Source organism: Protopterus annectens, chromosome 11.part0 (genome assembly GCF_019279795.1).
Source record: "Protopterus annectens isolate FY-2018-M chromosome 11.part0, PAN1.0, whole genome shotgun sequence".
NCBI lineage: Eukaryota > Metazoa > Chordata > Ceratodontiformes > Protopteridae > Protopterus > Protopterus annectens.
In genome coordinates this window covers 113048215-113067795 of record NC_056745.1, presented here as the reverse complement: position 1 = coordinate 113067795, position 19581 = coordinate 113048215, and the positions used below count along the sequence as shown (strand labels likewise).

At 42.0% G+C, this 19581-nt stretch overlaps 1 protein-coding gene across 4 annotated transcripts in view; it reads right to left on the bottom strand.

Annotated features, from left to right (window-relative positions):
- LARGE1 (LARGE xylosyl- and glucuronyltransferase 1) overlaps positions 1-19581 on the bottom strand; it is a 2030740-nt gene that overhangs the window by 1176165 nt on the left and 834994 nt on the right. The gene's annotated exons all lie outside the window — the stretch shown is intronic.

Genomic DNA, 19581 nt, shown 5'->3' with positions numbered 1-19581 from the left:
GGATCTTCCTAAAGCAGCTATTCTTCACTGAAACAAAGCGGGCACAGTGTTTTTCTACATTAAATAGTATTTAGCTTGTATGATGAACCATACAGGCATACGTCCACCTTCTGTCAACAAAGAATTTGATCTAACTTTTGTCCAACTGTTTTTCATTGTTTGAATATGTCCACAGGGAAAATGAATCTCATCATAAAATAACCATTAGGCAGGTTAAAACGAAAGGACAACACTACACAAATTACTGCATTTTAATAAAGTTAAAGTATAAATATTTATCAAGAGGGTAGGGAGATTATATGACTATTGCAAATTATACAGTGTCTAACTGAAATCCACCAATCTATTGCTTAATCCCATAAAATTCCCCAATTTGTTATCTAGCCTTGTAATCTGGATTACAGGATTTATTAACTATTATGCTAAAAACACTCAAATCCATGAACAAGTTAATCCCACTAGGCTATTAGCCTCTTTTCAGAGGAGACCCAAGACAGTATTACTATTAGAGGAAATTTAGCCAGGGCATTGGCAAACTTCCCACACAGGTAACATACACAGTTTATGAATGACTACACAACTAAAGAAGAAAGACTGCTTTTTTATTGGACCAGAACTATACCACAATAATTATTTTGTCAAAGTAGTATGAAGATGTGCTAAAAGATAAAAATGCTTTTTTAGCACAATTTTACTAATCATGTTTTGAACCTCAAGGGTTGTCTATCAGTCAAATTCCAAGCACTCCCTCTCCTTTGGCTCCATAAATATGGTCTTCCCTCAACACACAAAGGACCTAGAAAGGGGAACCCAGGAGTGATCTCATACTGCATGGACAGCAAAACAGTTGTGGTAGCCTCAATACATCATCATCTCCTACAGCCACTGGAATTTTATATGCTAATTATACAACTTTCCCCCCAGTTGGCCAGCAATCACATACAGTGCCTGCTATGATGATCCAAGAAAGGATATTAATTTCCATTAACATGCAATACTTTGGTGATGTGCAAGTGGTCCTTGGCTAGGTTAAGGCAACTGAGCTCCTTTGCAGATCAAACACATTATGCAGCCTTCCCCTAAATGGTGCTCCTATAGTGGGGCTGACCATGTCCCTACTCCTGGGAATGAGTTAAACAGTAAAGCCCACCGATTCCCACACCCCACACAGCAAGCTCCTTCAGTGCTGGGCAACTACTCATCCCAGGTCAACAGAAATGCATTCAAGCTTTAGCCCTCTTTGCCATGTCTTATCTTCAATAAGGATCTTGACCCATTTCTTATTTACATGGCTGCAGATAAAGAATACTGCAGAAAATTTTGTAGGATAAGCAAGTTCATAATGGAAAACTGGATGTTAAAAAATGTAAAACAATGATGCATGGTGACTACTATTTGTAAAGGTAGTAAAAGATGCATACCAAAATTTCACCCTTTCAAGGCCATTAACAATTACCCAAACAATAACTGAATGAGATTCTTCTTACCGATTTCCATCTGTACAGATGTATTCAAATTGCACAGCACTGCTACTAAAAGCAGTGACCAAAAAAACAAACTACTTGATTCCAATCTATGTTAACAGTTTTTCACTGCATTAATGTCGTCAATGAAACTATTCCTGTATGCATATTGTGCAGACTCATCTATACAAGTTACCTAGTTGCACGATGGACTGTACTTTGATAAAGACAGGGAATCCACAGTCAAAGTATATCAGCCTTTTTGGATGCATCAATTCAGCTAATGAATAAGATTAACAGTCCCTGCATAAGCATGTCAAACTTCTTAGCCAAATATGACCTACAAAACGCAAAAGCTGTTCCTGTCAATAAGACCTCCTCAGACTTGCCTTTAAATGTGGCCAGCAATGTTCCCTTTATTTATTTAAAAACACACAAAAAATACTTTCACTGCATTCTTTAATCAAAATCTGACCTCAAAGCAGTGACAAGTGGAATACCACAGGGTTCAGTCTTTGGACCTCTCCTGTTTGGTATCTACTTCTCTGAAGTACAGGCTAGCACAGAAGGCCTCTGGCTAACGAAGTTTGCAGATGACTGCAAACTAGGAGCCATAGTCGAGTCCCCAAATGATGTTGAAATCCTACAGAAGGGCCTCACTGAGACAGATGCCTGGTGTCAGAGCCATGGCCTCAAGCTCAATGCCAAAAAGTGCATTGTCATCCCCTTTGGCAAAAACTCTGTACCTATGAACTACTACATAGACAGCAGTCTACTTAACACCGAATGTGTGATAAGAGACCTTGGGACCCAGGTGGACAGTAGTCTGTACTTTGATAGTCACATCGCCACAGTAGTCAGGAAGACCTTTGATGTGGCACACCTCACCATAAAAGGGTTCTCATCCAGGAAAAAAGAGGTCATTGTTCCCCTCTACTCGACACTCATTAGTCCCATTATAGAGTACAATGCCCCTTTTGGAATGTACCTGAAAAGACATCTGCAGCAGCTGGAAAGGCCACAGATGTACTTCATAAAGGGGATTACTGGCCTCAAACAGATGCCCTACACTGACTGTCTCAAAAAACTCCAGCTTTACTCCATAGCATATCACCTACTCCGAGGTGATCTCTGCCTAACATATAAAGCTATGTCAAACCCAGAGCTGCTGGACATGCTACACCTAAAGAAATCCCAATCCCTCCGAGCTACACGCTCTAGGGACCTAAACCTTGTCACCACAATAAACAGGACATGCTGGAGGAATAGATTCCTGTGCCAGAGACTTCCCATACTCTGGAACAGGCTACCCATCTATGTCAAGCAAAGTTCTTCATTAGCAATCTTCAAGAAAAATCTTGATGAGTGGATGGGAAATAGGAAATACACCCCGGGGATCACCTCTGTGTCTCTGCTCGACAGTGGCACAGGAAATAACTTTCTTGAGTGGCGTAAACCAGGGAACCTTGTTGGCTAGGCTTACGTAGGCCCTCAGGCCGATAGCCTAGTACCTACCTATGAACCTACAATATCCACAAACTTAAAAAAAAAAAAATGCCATACTTTATTGAGCAACAAAACCACTTACAAAGCAGCAAGTTAAGTTATTTCAAATAAGATCTTGCCTCTATATCCTGCTGATTTACTGCCACTTGTTTTGAATTTTCTTGATGTCAAATGCCAAAAAGTGCAGACCCATAAACGAGGAGGCTATCTTTCAGAATCTACACAATTCAGTGTCCAAGCCAGTTCTTTAACAATGCTGTGCTGTACACCCAAGTGTATGAAATCAGCTACGTAACTTCGGTCAGCTCACTCACCACTGCTTTTATTTTAAACTAAAGTAGTTATTTGAGGCTACAGTCTGGTTATCTGATTCTATCAAACATATTAATGTGCCAGTATATCTAGGCACGTTACAGCACATCAAAATAACAGTAAAACCACAATAACAAAACAATTAAAAAAAGAAAATTAAAAACAGTTTAAATTTTTTTTTTTAATAATAATAATATACTGCAACTTAAAAGTACATTTGTGTAACTAAACTTGCCATAACAGTAGACATTGAAATGATTGCTGCTGCTGTAGCCTAAACTATATGTGATGCGTCTTGCTAAAGATATAACAGCTGGCCGCCTTACAAAGATTCAGGCTACCTTCAATGCACCCAAACCATTAGCGAGTTTGAGCTGACCTGACTAAAAGTCAGGTTTGAGCACCAAGTCCTTCAGAACTTTCATGCTAACAGAGTTGGGGCTAAGGGAGAGGACACTGCTAGTAAAAAGAAACATACATGTCCATACCCTGGGAAAAATTCAAGCTAAAATAAGGGGGCTGCCGGGAGCTACTATTGGAACAGTGATCATTTGAATATCTACAGTTATGATGAGTTTACTTGCACAGCTGCATTATATTCATTGTTATGATCACCTCTGCAGTAGCCTAAGCTACATGAGTAGATTACCACAGCTTAAAAGAACAGGGAGATGGAAGGAAAAGGATCCAGGAGACCCAAGAGAATGATCTAGTAAAGCCTGTCCTAGACCTCGAGAAGGAAGCTCGTTTATAGTGCTTTGTAAAAGTGAGCAACATCTGCTTGTAGAATAATTCTAGAAGCCAACCCTTTCCAAAATGCCATACATGAAGGCAAGGCCCTGGTAGAGTGAGCCTTTACCCTGCCTGGAATACTTCTGATGTAGCTGGAATAACAAAAGGTAATAGTCCATTATAACCATTTGGAGATGGGCTGTTCTTCCTGCCTACCTTCAAAGAAATGCACTGATCAGAAGTTCTGAAAGATTTTGATGTCTCAAAACAGTATCATAGTTATCTGTGTACATCCAAGGTATGAAGTATTCTTTCTTCCTCATTTTTTAGGTTTGGGAAGAAAGAGATGGATAGAAAGGTTTCAAATACCACCTTAGGCATAAAAGAATGATGAGTTCTCAAGGAAAACCATTTTTGTGGAAAATGATAAGGTTGACTGACCATAAGAACTAGCAACTCAGATGCTCTTCATCTAGAGGCCACAGCAATGAGTAATCTGTTTTACATGTTAAGAATTACCAGTTGGTCTGATGAGATGGTCCAAATGGAGCAAGTGCTAGCTTTTCTAACACAAAATTCATACCCAGGGATGTACCACTGGTTCTCTGAGAGGTTTCTTTTGTAGAACTCCATTCAAAAAAAAGATGTACTTACCATAATGTTCCATCTGTGTTCTCCACTTTAATTTATCCGACACATGGGTTCAGTCCTGAGCTTCAGAACTGACTTGGTCTTTACTACAGCTCCTGATAGCCAAACTCTCTCAAGTTGAACCCTTACCCACAATACTCCTGTCCTAGTTACCTCAGATCGAGTTTGCTGAAAGACACAATGAAAAACCCCAAAAGCCTTCACAGAGACCATATCTGAAACCATATAACAATAAACGATAATATGCCCATTATCTGTTCTACCAAAAACTTCAAGGGCAGGGGGGAGGGAGGGAGAGGAGTTGAGGATGAATGAAAATGGACAACACAGACGGAATGTTCCGGTGAGGACACAACTTCTTTATCTGAAGTTGTCGATTTTCATTTTATCCTCGACATATAGGAGAGAATCCCCAGCTACCTAAGACCTTGGGAGGACTCGAGAAAGGATATTCCAGAGCACCATAGAACCAAATGATGCTCTTCCCCCCTGAGCACCATAGAACCAAATGATGCTCTTCCCCTGGAGACCAGATCCAATATGTAATGGGCAATAAAGGTATGAGGAGGGGTGGCCGTGGTGGTGTAGTGGTTAGTGTTGCTGCCTCAAAGCAAGAGGTTCTCTGGTTGGATCCTCGGCTGGGGTTCCTTCTGTTCAGAGTCTGCATGTCCTCCCTGTGGTCGCGTGGGTTTCCTCCGGGTCCTCTAGTTTCCTCCCACATCCCAAAGACATGCTATAGGTGGACTGGATACTCTAAATTGGCCCTAGACGTGAGTGCGTGCATGTGTGTGCCTTCTGTGGAAGGTTGGGCGCCGGGCTGGCAACTCAACACTGTAAAACTCCACTGCCAATCATGAGCGGACAGGTGATCTGCTGTGGTGACCCCTAACCGGGAAAAGCCGAAAGAAGAAGAGGAATAAAGGTATGAGGAGAAGCTCAAGTTGCTGCTGCACAAATATTGTCCATAGAAGCTCTAGACTGAAAAACTGCTGAAGTAGCTACACCTCTTGTAGAATGTGTCTTTAAAGGCCTAGGAAAAACTAATTTTCTTTTCGCTGTAGATGAAATACATTCTTTGAGCCATCTGGCTAGCATCATTTTGCTCACTGGCTGGCCAAGTGCTGCAGATGAAAATGACAAATAGCTGGTCAGGTTTTCTCAAATCCTTAGTTCTCTGTAGACAGAAACGTAACAGACTGAACATCTAATAAATGTAAGCAGTATTCACCTTTGTTAGCAAAGTTGGGAAAAATACTGGTAAATTAATAGTCTGATTAATATTGGTCTCTTACACTACTTTAAGCAAAAAGGAATGACTGGTTCTTAGTGAAACTCTATCTTTATGGAAAATCAGGTAAGCAGGTTTATATGACAATTCTTGTATTTCTGAAAATTTTCTGACAGAAGTTATTGCCACTACAGTTTTCCAGGATAAAAACTTCAGATCACATTCAACTGATGCTTCAAAGGGAGGTTGAACAATGGCTTGCAGCACTAAGTTGAGATCCCAAGGTGGGGGTACGATCTTTGTAAGGGGGTTTTAGCAAGAAGATTCCTTTTAAGAAGGCTTTGCAAAGCTTACAAGAAGCCAAAGAGGATTCTTCAAAACCATTATGGAAATTAGAAATAGCAGCTAATTTTATGGTAGACTGGTAACCACCTGCCTTGAAATGTGAAGCTAAAAATACTAGGATTTTATCGATGGGCACTAAAAAATGATCAATATCACAAGCTCAAAAGGTAAACCTCCTCCATTTACTAGCATAGAGTTTACAGGTAGCTGGCTTATGAGAGATTAAGAGAATATGACATACAAGGGAAGAAAGTGAGGTAAGCCTCGCTATTAACGGAACTGCAGAAACCAAGCTGTCAGCTTAAGGTTTACAATGTTTGGATGGATTAATCCCTCTGGATGGAATAGAAGGTCTGGAGCCAGGTCCAGAATCCAAGGCTGTTGAATCGGATAAGGCCAAAGAAAGGGGACCCACACCTGCCAAAGCCAATAAGGTGCAATGAGGATTACTTTGCACTTCAGCCTGACTGCTTTCTGTAGGAATTTCGGGATTGAGGGAAAGGCATACAGCAGTCCAGAGGGCCATATGTGGAGAACAGTATCTCCTGGCGACTACCCCAGAGGGGTGATCAGGGCAGAGTAGTTGCTGCACTTGTTTAGGGGAGAGGCAAATAGGTCGCAGCAAGGCTGGTCCCATTGACAGAAAATCCTTGCAGTCACCTCTGGACTGAGAGACCACTGCTTAGTTTGTCTGCTATCACATTCCAACTCCCCAGAATGTGCATTGCTATCACATTGGAACTCCCCAGAATGTGCATTGCTATCAGAAAATAGTTGGAACAGACTGCTCACTGCCACACTCTGAGAGCTTCTCGACAAAGGGGATAGGATTTGGTTCCTCCCTGTTTGTTGATGCACCAAACCACTGACATAGTCCATTTGAATTGCAATTGTTCCTAAAGGAAGAGCAGTCTAAAAAGACTTGCAATGCTAAAAGCACTGCCCTTAGCTCCAGGACATTGATATGCAAGTTGGACTTTGTTGGGGACCAAGTGCCTTGGAAAATCTTGCCCAGATAATGCCCCCCACCTCATCTGGGAGGCATTCGTGGTCACTATGGCTTGGGGTTCTGATGGGACATGTGGGTGGCCTAGAAGAATGTCTTTAGAATGTATCCACCAAGTTAAATATTTTCTGCAAAGACTGGTAATCAAAATCAGGTCTGAAATGGGTTGGTGTAACACTGACCACTGAGACCCTATGAACCATTGTAATATTCTCATTTGATACCTTGCCAAGGGAACTAGAGTTATAGCTGCAGCCATGGAGCACAGTGCTTGAAGGACTAGAGGAGCAATTATTCTTCTGCTGCTGATTACTTTCTGTACCTGAAGTCTGAGTTTCTGTAATCTCACAGGGTTAAGAGAAGCTATGAAAGTCTGAATATTTAGAAGGGCTCCTATGAACTCTAAATTCTAAGTCTGGATCAATTTAATTTTTTTCCTAATTTACAGTTATTTCCAGATATGAACAAATGTGAAGTACATGGTCGCTTGCTTCTATCAACTGATGCCTGGTTGGAGCAGTAATGAGCCAATGGTCTAGATACGGAAACACTCAAATCATTGCAGTCTCAAGTGAGCTGTTACTACTACCATACATTTGGTGAACACCCTGGCAGCTGTATTAAGATAAGGGGCAAAACTATGAACTGAACTGAACTGACTGGTTTCCAGTCAGAAGCGGAGGAAGCTTCTGGATTGTTTGTCTATTTTTATATGGTAGTATGTAACCTTAAGATCTACTGACCACATCCAATCATCTTTTTCCAAAAATGGAAGAATGGACTGTACCATGACCATCCTGAATTTGGCTTGATGGACTGAATTGTTCATTACATTTAGATCCAAAATTGGTTTCCAATCCTCTGTCTTTTTTGGCACTAAAATGAATCTTGAGTAAATTCTGGACTCTTTGTGGTCTGGTGGGACTCCTCGGATGACTTTTTCCTAGCAGTTTTTGAATTTCTAGAACTGCTTGTTCCCTCTGACAGGGTGGAACATCAGGGATTTTCTTGCATACAGGAGGAGGAAGGGAAAGGCAGTTGTATAGCCTCTGGATATAATCCTCTGCCACCAAGCTTCTGATGTTATTTGTAGCCAGGCATTTTGGTGCAGGGAAAATCATTCCCTGACTGCCTCCAGAGGAAGACAATCGGGCCTCCTTTCAGGAGCATTGGTAGGATTTACCAAAGAAAGAATCCCTGAAACCATGGTTTTGCAGGCCACCTCTACCACCCGAGTGGCGTCTTCCATTTAAATCCCCCCCCCCCCGACCCTGGGAGGACTACCTCCATGTGTGTCCCAAAAATCCCCTTAGGACTTTTTGAACCCATTTTTCCACTACCTTTTTGACTCCTGGAAAAGGATTGTTGGGGGGGCTGGGTAGAAAAAATATATGCCCAGAGCAGAAAGGGATTTTTCATCTTTCTCAAACCTGGATAAAGTTTCCTCTAACTTTTGGGCCAAACAGGGATGATCGGTTAAAGGCTGCATTGACGAATGAAAACTTAAAACTTGCCTACATCCAGGCATGTCTCTTAATGGCAATGCCTGAACCTGCTGCTCTGGTGGTTCATTTGGCAGCATGAGCGATGAGCCTCATGGATGAATCTGACATGGACTCCAGGGCTGCCAACTGGGAAGCCACCTTTTCTTGAATGTCTTCAGAAACTGTTCCTGCAAGGGTATCCAATAATTCCTTGAACAGATCCCCCTGAAGTCTGGTAAAATGTGCCAAGAAATTCAAAGACCTTAAGCAAAGTTCAATGATCCACAGACCCCGCTTCCCAAATCTATTAATCTCCCGAGACACTCTGTTGGGTCGATGGACTGATGAACTCTTTGCTCAACGGAAGTTACTAGGCTAATGGCTCTGGGGCCCTTACAAGCCTAGCCAAGAGTTTATCCCCAACAAAGAAACCTCAGTCAGCACCCGTCTCCCCTGTCAATGAGGGACACAGGTGGAACCCCTGGGACAAATTTGTGGTTTCCCATTCACTCATCAAGGTTGCGCTTGAAGTGGGTCAGTGAGGTACTCTGACATGTAGGGGAAGGCTATTCCAGAGACGTGGCAGCCTATGGGAAACAAACCTGTCTCTCCAGCAGGTTTTGCTGATGTTACATATTAGACTTAGGCCTTCTGAGTGGGTAATGCATGAGGAGTTAGACTTATGGATATGGAGCATCTCTAGTAGGGCAGGGTCCAATAATGCCTTGTAGCCAAGACACAGATCACCTCTGAGCAATGTGTATGATACAGAGTAGAGTGATTGTGATTTGAGCCTGTCCACATAGCACAAGTGTTGGAGGCCATAGCTTCTCTGTGAGGTATTTCTGTGGCAATTCCAGTTGGTGCAGGTGTTTGGAGGTACACACCAAACGGGGTGTTATACTCAATTACTGGCCAAATGAGGGAGGAGTACAGAGAGGTAATAACCTTTTTTCCTGGATGCAATCCCTTTACTTATGAGATGAACCAAGTAAAAGGCTTTTCTGACCACTGCCGCTACATGATGGTCGAATGCAATTGTCAACCTGAGTACCCAGGTCTCTCACCACAGGTTGTGTGCTTAGGGAGTTGCCACTGATGAGGTAATCAATAGGGACAGTGTTTTTAATGAATGGTGTGATAATACATTTTTTTGTGTTCAACGTAAGGCCATGACTTTGGCTCCAGTCATCTGTTGCTGTGAGACCATCTTGCAGTATGTTACCGTTATTTGGGGAAATGACAGCACTCAAATTACAGTCAGCCACAGGCCTTTTGTCTTTGCCTGGACCTCTGAGAACTAGATGCCAAACAGTAGGGGTCCCAGGACAGATCCCCGGGGAACAGCAGTAGTGACAGGTCTGCTGTTGGAGGTGGAGGTACTTATTTTGACATTGTGGGTCTCATCTGTGAGCCAGTTGGCCACCCACCTGATGAGACAGGGATTTACGCCACGTTGTGTTAGCTTTTCTATGATGCCCGAACTGGGCATTGCGTCAAAGGCCTTAGCCAAGTCAAGGTAAGCTGTATGTACTAACTTTCCCTCATCCAGGGCCTTGGTGACACTCTCAAAGAAGTTAACCAGGTTCAACAGAAAAGATCTGCCCCTAATGAATCTGAACTGGGTGGGGTCAAGTGCTTGGAGAGTGCCTATATCCTTGTTTATGAGATCTATAAAAAAGATGCTCCATGGCTTTACAGATGAGACTTGTCAAGCTAATGGCACGATAGTTTCCAAGGTCAGTAGTGACACCACCTTTGTGCAAGGGGATGACAATGGCAGTTCTCCACTCTGGTGGAATGAATACGGTGATCAATGGCGAAGCTAGTTCTTGCTGAAGGTGGTGCAGAATATAGCCTGGAATACTATCAGGTCCCATGGAAGCCATGTTCTTTTCCTTGGATAGGACCTTTAACACGATCTACGGAGATGTGAGGTGTGGGACAATTATCGGGGATGTTGAATGGGCCTTTGGGGGGCATGGGGGGTGAAGTTTGTACTGAACCTATCTGTTAGCAGGTTGGCTAAGTCAACAGGATCAGTGTAAATGGTACCATTAAGTTCTAATTCAAAACAAACCTGAGCTTTGCCATGGAGGTTCCTGACGTAACTGAAGAAGGCTTTGTGGTTTCCCTTTGTTTCGGAGGCTAGTTTCAATTCATAATTGGCTTTGGAGATTTTCACTAGTGATCTAATTTGCTTGTTGAGGCTGAGAAGGGAGTTTTTCCAATTTAGAATTTGCTCTTTTTTACCCTTGGACAACAGTTTCCTCCTTTTGTTGTAAGGCCTGTTGATGGAGGATGTCCACCAGACAGGCTTGTGTTTCCCTGAGGAGCAGGTTTTAGTTCTGTTGGGTATGGCCGAGTCCATACAGTTGTATATGTGCTTGTTTACTGCAATGGCGTACTGTTCAGCATAGTTGTCTGCATCCTCTGAGGGTGGGTGGTGTGAAGCTACTGATACCCTCCCTTAGGAGGTTGTAGTCAGCTTTTGAGAAGTTTTTTAGCCTAGTTACAGCTGGGGGGAGGGGGTTTGGTGAGACAGAAAGTTCAAATGAGACATACTGATGATCTGATCTCACTACGGAAGAAAATACTATGGGAGTGGTGTAGCTGTCACCCTTGTTGGTGAGAACCAAGTCCATAATGTTATCTCCCCTTGTGGGGATGAGACAAGTTGGTCTAGTGTGTTAGATGAAGTCAAGGAATCATTGGGTGAGTGCATTAGTGCAGGAATAGTTCACCCAGTCTATAGTGGGGTAGTTGAAGTCACCAAGGCTCAGAGTATTAGGGGATACTTTGATGGAGTCAAGTAAGTCCAGGTAGGAGCAGTGGGTGCCCTGAGTCATGGAGGGGGGTCTACAGCTTGCTATAACTTGGATGGGTGTTTTGCAAACTGTCAGGTGCACCTGGAGTAATTCTAGTGTGTCATGCTGGCAAACCAGTCTGGTGGTCTGCCTGTCCTTAAGAGAGAGAGACTACATTACCCTTAGGCTTCCTGACCTCATTTTGGGGTCAGAATGTGTGCAATCAGGTATAGCCTGGTAAGGCAGGGGTGCTCTCTGCACCCCTGAACCAAGTTTCCATGACCACACAGACATTGGCATCTTCCAATGAGGGGAGAGCATTTTCAGGTTAAATCCCCTAGCGTTAAGCAGCATGATCTTCAATTTGCTTTTTTGGCAAATCTTTTATGTTGGAAAATTTGTCTTTGGGACATTGCCTAAAAAAAGCCACAATGAGGGAGGCAAGAGCCTTGGCCAGGATTCAGAATCCCAGGGGTGACAAGTGGGGGCCATCTCTGCAAAGCATCAAGGCCCACCAACCATGTCATCCCAGGCAGATACTGGATCCCCTTGGAAAAGCACCAGACACTAAGCCAATTGTTGAAGTCTTATTTTTTGCTGCTATTGTGGCATTATTCTTGGTGAAGGTAGGATGCTGCTTAGGGCTAGGGTCATGCCTGCCTGAGACACATATTCAGAGCTCAATCATGTCTCTCTTCATATAGTCCGGGAGGTACATCTCAAGTCATTCACACCAACATGGACAATGACAATCATACTTGTACCTGTTGTGGAGAGACTTAAGTGCATGTGTGATGTGGTGGATTCTGGCACCTGACAGACAACTGACCATCGAGCCTGGTGTGGGGAATACAGATGTGTCTCATAACTGAGTTGCCAATGACAAGTATGTTTGGTTTATTGTTATGCCTTATGGGCTACACTGGTTTATTGTTATGCCTTATGGACTGTGTTTGTGAGACGCTGGTGTGTTGTCCTCTGTGTGTGCTGTGTTTGGTGTTGAGTGTGGAATGTCTGCGTGTATTTTGGAGGTCTCTGCTGTTTAGGAAAGTTCTTATTGAGGACCTCTGCATAGGTGAGTGTATGTTGTGCTTGGCTATGTGATGTGGGTGGTGTGATGTTTGTGCTGGCAATCTCCTCTTTGTCAGGGGTACTGACTGTGACGTAAGAAAGCGTGAATTCCTGGTTACTGATGTAGATGCATTTCTTGCAAGTAGTAGAATTATATGCTAGTAGAAGAGGGTTGTCAGTGAACATGAGACAATTGCTACACTGTTTCAGTATGCCCATATCAACCAGGCTGGCAGGAGAAACTGATGGAAATTGTTCAGGCCTAGTTTTCTGAATTCTTGGCGAACTTATGGAGAGATGGTTTTGATAAGGGTTTGTCCACATGAGTGCAGACCACAAAAACCTTCTTAAATGTAAAATAACTGGCCTGAAGTACAAGTGCTAAAACCAAAACTAAGATGCTTAGAATAGCAGATAAATGTAATCAGGCTACTAATAAGCAACAATAAATTAAGCAGAATAAGAGTACTTGAACACTTAAGAGCACACAGCAAAGCAAAATAAGGTAATAAAGTAGGTAGAACACAGTTATAGTAACAGCAGCTGAATAAAGTGTATTTTTTTTGTAAAGTGGAGAGGGAGGAAATGTAAGATAATTCAAGTATAAGAAACTAAGAGGGTTAACCATCCCAAATGCTCTCTCTGTACACAGTACTCGGAGGGACTGGTTCGCAGGAATATCTGAAATCAAAGCAGCAAGAGGGTAGTCCTTTCCAAATGATCTCACTGTACTCAATTGAGTGAGCAAATGAGATGGGACTAGGAGGAGTGATATAAGACAAATTTACAGCAGGTGCAGGCAATTCTAAAGCCACCATGTTTAAGAATATACCACCACTTGGGAGGGAAAACAGACTGCAGAGAGAGACCCCTGATATTCAATCAATATTCAATGAAGCAAACAAATGCAGTACAGTTTTTGTTAACTATCACTGAAACAACAAGTGCAAAAAGTATACTTGTATCAGCTTTGTAAATCCAGATGGTTGTAGAATCAGTCACAGCTAAGCATAAATACACAGAAATGTAACTATACCAGTAGTATAAAACAAAAGATAGACCCCCCCTTGCAATTAAACACCAAACTTCACAGAATGTAAAACAACCCCCACTATGAAACTGGCTGGCTTAGAGCTCAAGTGCTGAACTAGCCCTGAGAAACAAACTGCAGACAGAGAGACCTCTGATATTCAATCAATATTCATTGAAACAAATGCATTACAGTTTTGCTAAATATCACTGAAACAGAACAAGTGCAAAAAAAGTATACTTACATCAAATTTGTAAATCCAGATGGTTGTAGAATCAGTCACAGCCAGCTAAACAGCTCTGCCACTGAGCACAAATACCATGGACAGTTCCTTCTTTGTGGCTACACCATGACCATGGCATTCAACAGCTAACCCACTGGACCAGAACGGTTTGTCTTCAGGGGTGGACAGAATTTTGTTAGGTCTCCTGGGGATAGGTTCAGTAGTATCAGGGGTTTTCCACACCTGCTGAGAGATCAACTGACTGAGCTCATCAGCAGGTGGAACCACCCAAGAGGTAGAGGGTTGAGTGCCGAAGGCCTGCAGGTACACTGAATACTTGAAAGAGGGATTTTGAGACTTCCAGTAATCCCTCTGTTTCAATATTTCCAGGATGTCTCCAAACAATACATCATCAGGGGGATGACCTTGGAGTTCCCTCCCCTTCATCAAAGTCAGTGTCTTCAGTGATCAATTCCTCTGGGGAATCCAAGTGCCTCCTCTTGCACCTTCTCTTCATAGAGACTTCCTCAGTCGGGTGGTCTGGGGAGGTATCAAAAGAGGAGAGAATTATCTGGGACTCCTGCGGTCTCTGCACCCACTGATCTAGTGGAAAGAAGGAAAGAAAATAGTTTGGTCTGGCAGATGAGGATGAATCCCCTGGAAAGGAGGAAGATGCACCCATTGCCATCTACACCATACGTAGATCACATTCAGGACCCATTTGTCTAAACCAGTCTGTTAGCAAAGAGAAATGGAAATTTGGACTTTTTGGGAGGATTTAGGGATTTCTATGGTGTGTTTTTCAGGAGGGGGGCAGGGGGACAAGGTGCCTCATACAGTCATTATAATTTATTTTACTGTCCTTTGTTCTGGGGGAGGTTCCTGCTTTTTTTTTTCGAAACCTTCTTTGCACTTTTTTTTTTAAATGCCAGTTTACTAGCATTCTACATGGACTTTGTTTTTTTTTTTTTTTGCCAAAATTAGACTAAGAAGTAGAGAATCCCTTGGAAAACAGAGATGTAGGGTTGAAAAATCTGACAGTCTCCCTGAATAAGCTTTCATCTCTGATCACACATTTTGATAGCTTCTGCAGCAAAAGGTCCAAAAACTAAATCTCTGTTCAAGGAATTCTTCATTTCATTTTTTAATATCTTCTGGGAAGTACTGACCAAAGTATATCTCCTTAAAATAGCTCCAATGGCAGCAACCCTGAAAATAGTTTAACAGAGTCAAACACATTTTAAGCAGAGTATTGACTTGTGAAACAGACAAAACTAAATTACACAATGCAGATTTCTCCTCATGAGAGGAAATTGATGCAAAAACATTCCTCATACTTTTACAATTAGCTAGGATAAACATCAACTTATGAGCCTGACAGTAAAAATTTAAGTTGTAGAAGTATACAGGTTTCCCCCCAAACTTATCAAAAGCCTTCCCGTCCTTCTCAGAAGGAGAAGGATTAGAATTAATGTGTTTAGCTGTAGCTAAGTCAGATTTGGGCACTGGTGTATAAAAACTTGAAAGGCTGAGGAATTTTATACAATCTAGCTGCGTTTTATTTTTAGCAACAGGCTGACAATCAGTAAAATCACAGGTTGTGACAAAAGCATCCTCCAAAGCTGACAAGATTAGAGCAATAGGTGAAGGTTCTGGAAATTCCATGTGCAATGAATTAGAATATTTTTATGTGGGAGTAATAAACCTCAGCAGTATTCTCCCACAGAAAATACTGATTCATCTTGGAAATAAATCTCAGAGAAAGTGAATCCCTCACTGGGATAAGATACCATACTTTCCTCAGAATTTGAACCAGAAAGCGGAGGGAAAAAATTAATTCATCCCTTTACATTTCCATACAGCATCAATTGCTTGAACTTCTTCAGAGAGAGAGAAGAACCTCTTTCTTTTACCAGAAACAACCGTATAAGAAAGGGTCAACAGCCTGTACAAGACCCTAAGCCAAGCCTAACAAATTACTCTTGTCCAGAGTAACTGACACAGAAGAAGCTATACATTTAGTTCCTTTGACAGGAATTTCTGAAGACAGTGTATTACCAGCAACAACTTCCCCAGGGATGGACACAGCATTATGGCTAAGTAGAGCACATTCCCTGTCTTTTCTCCAAGAAACAACAGTAGCTTTCCCTTGCCATCTAAGGAGACTCCCAAGAGCTGTAGAGGACATGCGTACCCATTGGATCATGGTGGCTGCATGGATTTCACCAGATGGATCTAAAGAAAAAGATGAATGGTCTGAGGAACCAGCTTTAGCCACAGGTGAGTCACTCACTTGTATCAGAGTTAAATTATCATCCTGCTTTATAGGTTCATAGGCAATTACTAGACTAGCTGCCCTTGCAGGCCTTTTTAAGCCTAGCCATTTTCCCTTTTTGTGCTCAAAATAACCTATCCCATTTGGTTATACATTGGCCTTGTCCATCCCATAGTCAATAATTATATATCACCCCTAATAACTGGAATCATGCCATAGATAATTTGAAAGGACCCATGCATGGACAAAGAATTTAGGAGCTGCCTTTGTCAATTAGTAGTAAACGTGTTAGTCCTGGGTTGAAGTCCGTTTCCCATCCAAAGATCTAAGTTGCACTTGATCCTGGACAGGGATGAACTTTGTTTTGTGTGGATGAGGAGTCTGTTCCACAGCACCAGTATCTTCTGAAAAATATACCTATCCCTCTAAACTACTCTGCTGTTGCTGCCGAAGAGGTATAAATGTGTAGACTATGTATTTCTGATTCCATGTGACTTGCTGGTGTGCAGTAAAATCTATCAGTAATGGGTTTGAGGATCTCTTGCATGCCAGACACAGGTAATCTCTTAGCTGTCTGTAAGATACAGAGTATAGTGACAGGGCTTTGAGTTGGTCCATGTAGGACATGATGTTCAGACCTTGTATAGTTCTAGTAAGATATCGCTGTGGGCATTCCAGTTGTTGCATGCATCTGGACCGATACATGCTAAGGAGGACATTACATTTAATGACTGACACAGAAGGAGCAGAGTAAAGTGTGACAAGGACATCCACAAATCTAAGCACAATTCCTTTGTTTATAAGCTGTACAATACAGGACTTTCTTACAATAATAGACACGTGTTGGTCAAAAGTTAGGTCACTGTCCACAAAGTTTCCCGAACAACTATATCAGCTGTTAAGAGTGTATTATACAAGTGGTAGTTCCCTGGGGTAGAGGACTTCCTAAACGATACAATAATGCATTGTTTGTCAAGTCAGTATCAGACCATAATTTTGACACCATTAAATTTGAAGCAAACCTTCCTGCAGGAAGGCTAAGCCATTTGGGGGTTCAATTACTACTCCCTAGCTAATAGTCATTTGCAAACAGTCATCCGAAGTCCTTTGCTATTGGCTTTTACTTCAAACAAGAGAGGTCCTAGCACAGAACCCTGGGGGACTCCACTGGTGACTGGTCTCTGTGTAGAGGCAACTTTCTCTGTTTTGATTATCTGTGTCTTATCTGTGAGCCAGTTGGCAATCTAGTGGGTGACACAGGAGTTTACTTCCAGTTTGTTTAGATTTTTTACTATGCCTTAGTAGGTAATTGTGTCAAAAGTTTTGGCCAGGTCCAGGTGTATGGTGCATACCATTTTGCATTTATCCATTTGGTGAGCTTTTCAAAAAATTCACCAGGTTGAGTAAGCATGTCCTGCCTTTGATGAATCCAAACTGAGATGGGTCCAGTGTTTCAAGGTTCCCTATGTCCTGATTGATTAATTCCATTGCAAGTCTTTCCATGGCTTTGCATACGAGCTGGTCAGACTTATTGCCTGGGTCTGTGGAAGGTCTTTCCTTACGCAAGGGGAGGACTATGGTTGTTCTCTATTCGCATGGTACAAAACCCATATGGAGGCTGAGATTGAACAATGTTATTACAGGTGTGGCTAAACTGTGCTGCTTCATCCTATTTAAAATGCATCCAGAGTATTTGTCAGGACCCATTTTATTTTTTTTTTGTAGCAGTTTTAGGACTTGGTCTTGTATGATAACTGGAGCCGAGGCCAGTTTCAGGTATATCTTGAGGGATAGACAGAGTAGAGAAAGGGGTAAAGTTAGAGCTAAATTTAATTGGCCAGTAGGTTTGCTATATCTTCAGCCTCGCTGTAGATAACATAATTCACAATCAGTTCAGAGTATTGTTGCGCTGTGCTTTTGAGATTAAGAATATAACTAAAAAATGCCTTTGTTTGCCTTTGGCTTGTGGAAGCTATTTTAGTCTCAGACTTAGCTTTGGTGGATTTTATTAAGCTCTTGAGCTGTTTGTTCACTTCAGTGACAAGGGCTCTCACATTCTGGGAATTACTATTCTTACTTTTCGTAAAAATCTTTTTCCTTTTATTATAAAGTTTGTTGATATGATTCCACCATGTAGGGTTGTTTCTGGGGTTTGCACTGCACTTGTTCCTACAGGGTATGGATGTGAGTCACTTCTGGATGTAGATTGATAATCTCCACATTATTCTCCTTCTGTGCAATAGCTGGTCTAAAAGAGTGGAAGACGCTATAGTCCTGCACAGTCAAAATGCTCTCCGTTATTTTAAATGATGTCTCAGTCACTACACAGACATCAATGTCTTCCATGGTGACAAGGGCTTGTAGGGGATGAAACAACTTATTCAGGCTTTGGTGGCAAAGGCCACTTAAAAAACAAACAAACAAAAAAATTTGTGTCTAGATGAAGGTCTAACCGAGGAACCAGTATGATGTTCCATCTTCAAGCTGAAAATGGTGCTCGTTTCCCAGAGAAGTTACCATGTTTTTTTCTGGGAGAAAGCTAAACATTTTACCCAGCACAAAAAGTAAAATAACAGTTTCTCCACAGAAAAGGCAGTTTTAAGCAACTTTTAACTACTACGCAATTTAAAAGGACAAAAAAGTCACAAAATAGTCAACAAACACGTTTTCCTAGCTTAAAAGTACTTCTTTCTATGAAAATGTAAGCTTTCTTCAAGAAAAAAAAGTGGAACGTTTTTCCCCAAAATGGAATGTATCTGCCCAACAATGGAACAGTACTGGCTGACCATTCATTGATCCTCAAAAACCTGCAGAGGAGCACTGTTCTCTGCAGAAGGAAAACTCTGAAGGGCTTGGTACCCAAAGCTGACAAACAGTTTTGGGATATGGAAGGTGCCTTGATGCTTCTGAAGCTGGCCAGCTGCTGTATCCTTAACAGTTTACAACCCATATAGCTTTTAAGCTACTGCAGCAGTGATCATAATGATGAATATTCATGGAATGCCTTTGGGCACCACCTAAAGCTAGTATCACTTCTGGAATCCGATAACTGCCAAGGCACAAAATCTCATAAGCCAAAGACCACAAAAGAAAATGTACACAGTTCAGACAGGGCACTGCTGGCAGCTCATGTGCAGCTGAGTTAAAATGCTAAGCTGGCCACTAATACAACAAGCTTACTGACAAACGGGACCCTGACCATATGAGAACTTTATCCTTCTTGTGAAAGGATCCCAGTGCAGATAACACAAAATAAGAGTAATAAGTAGCTACCACAAAATGTCAAACAGCAACTTTGCTGTACATTCCACACACTGTCAAAGCTGATAGGATCAGTGAAATAAACCTCCAAGTAAAAAGCATTTACAGTAATTTAAGCAAGAAATAACCAGGGACAGCATAACTACTGGTAATTACTGTAATGGAAGATGACACTTAATTCATGTGA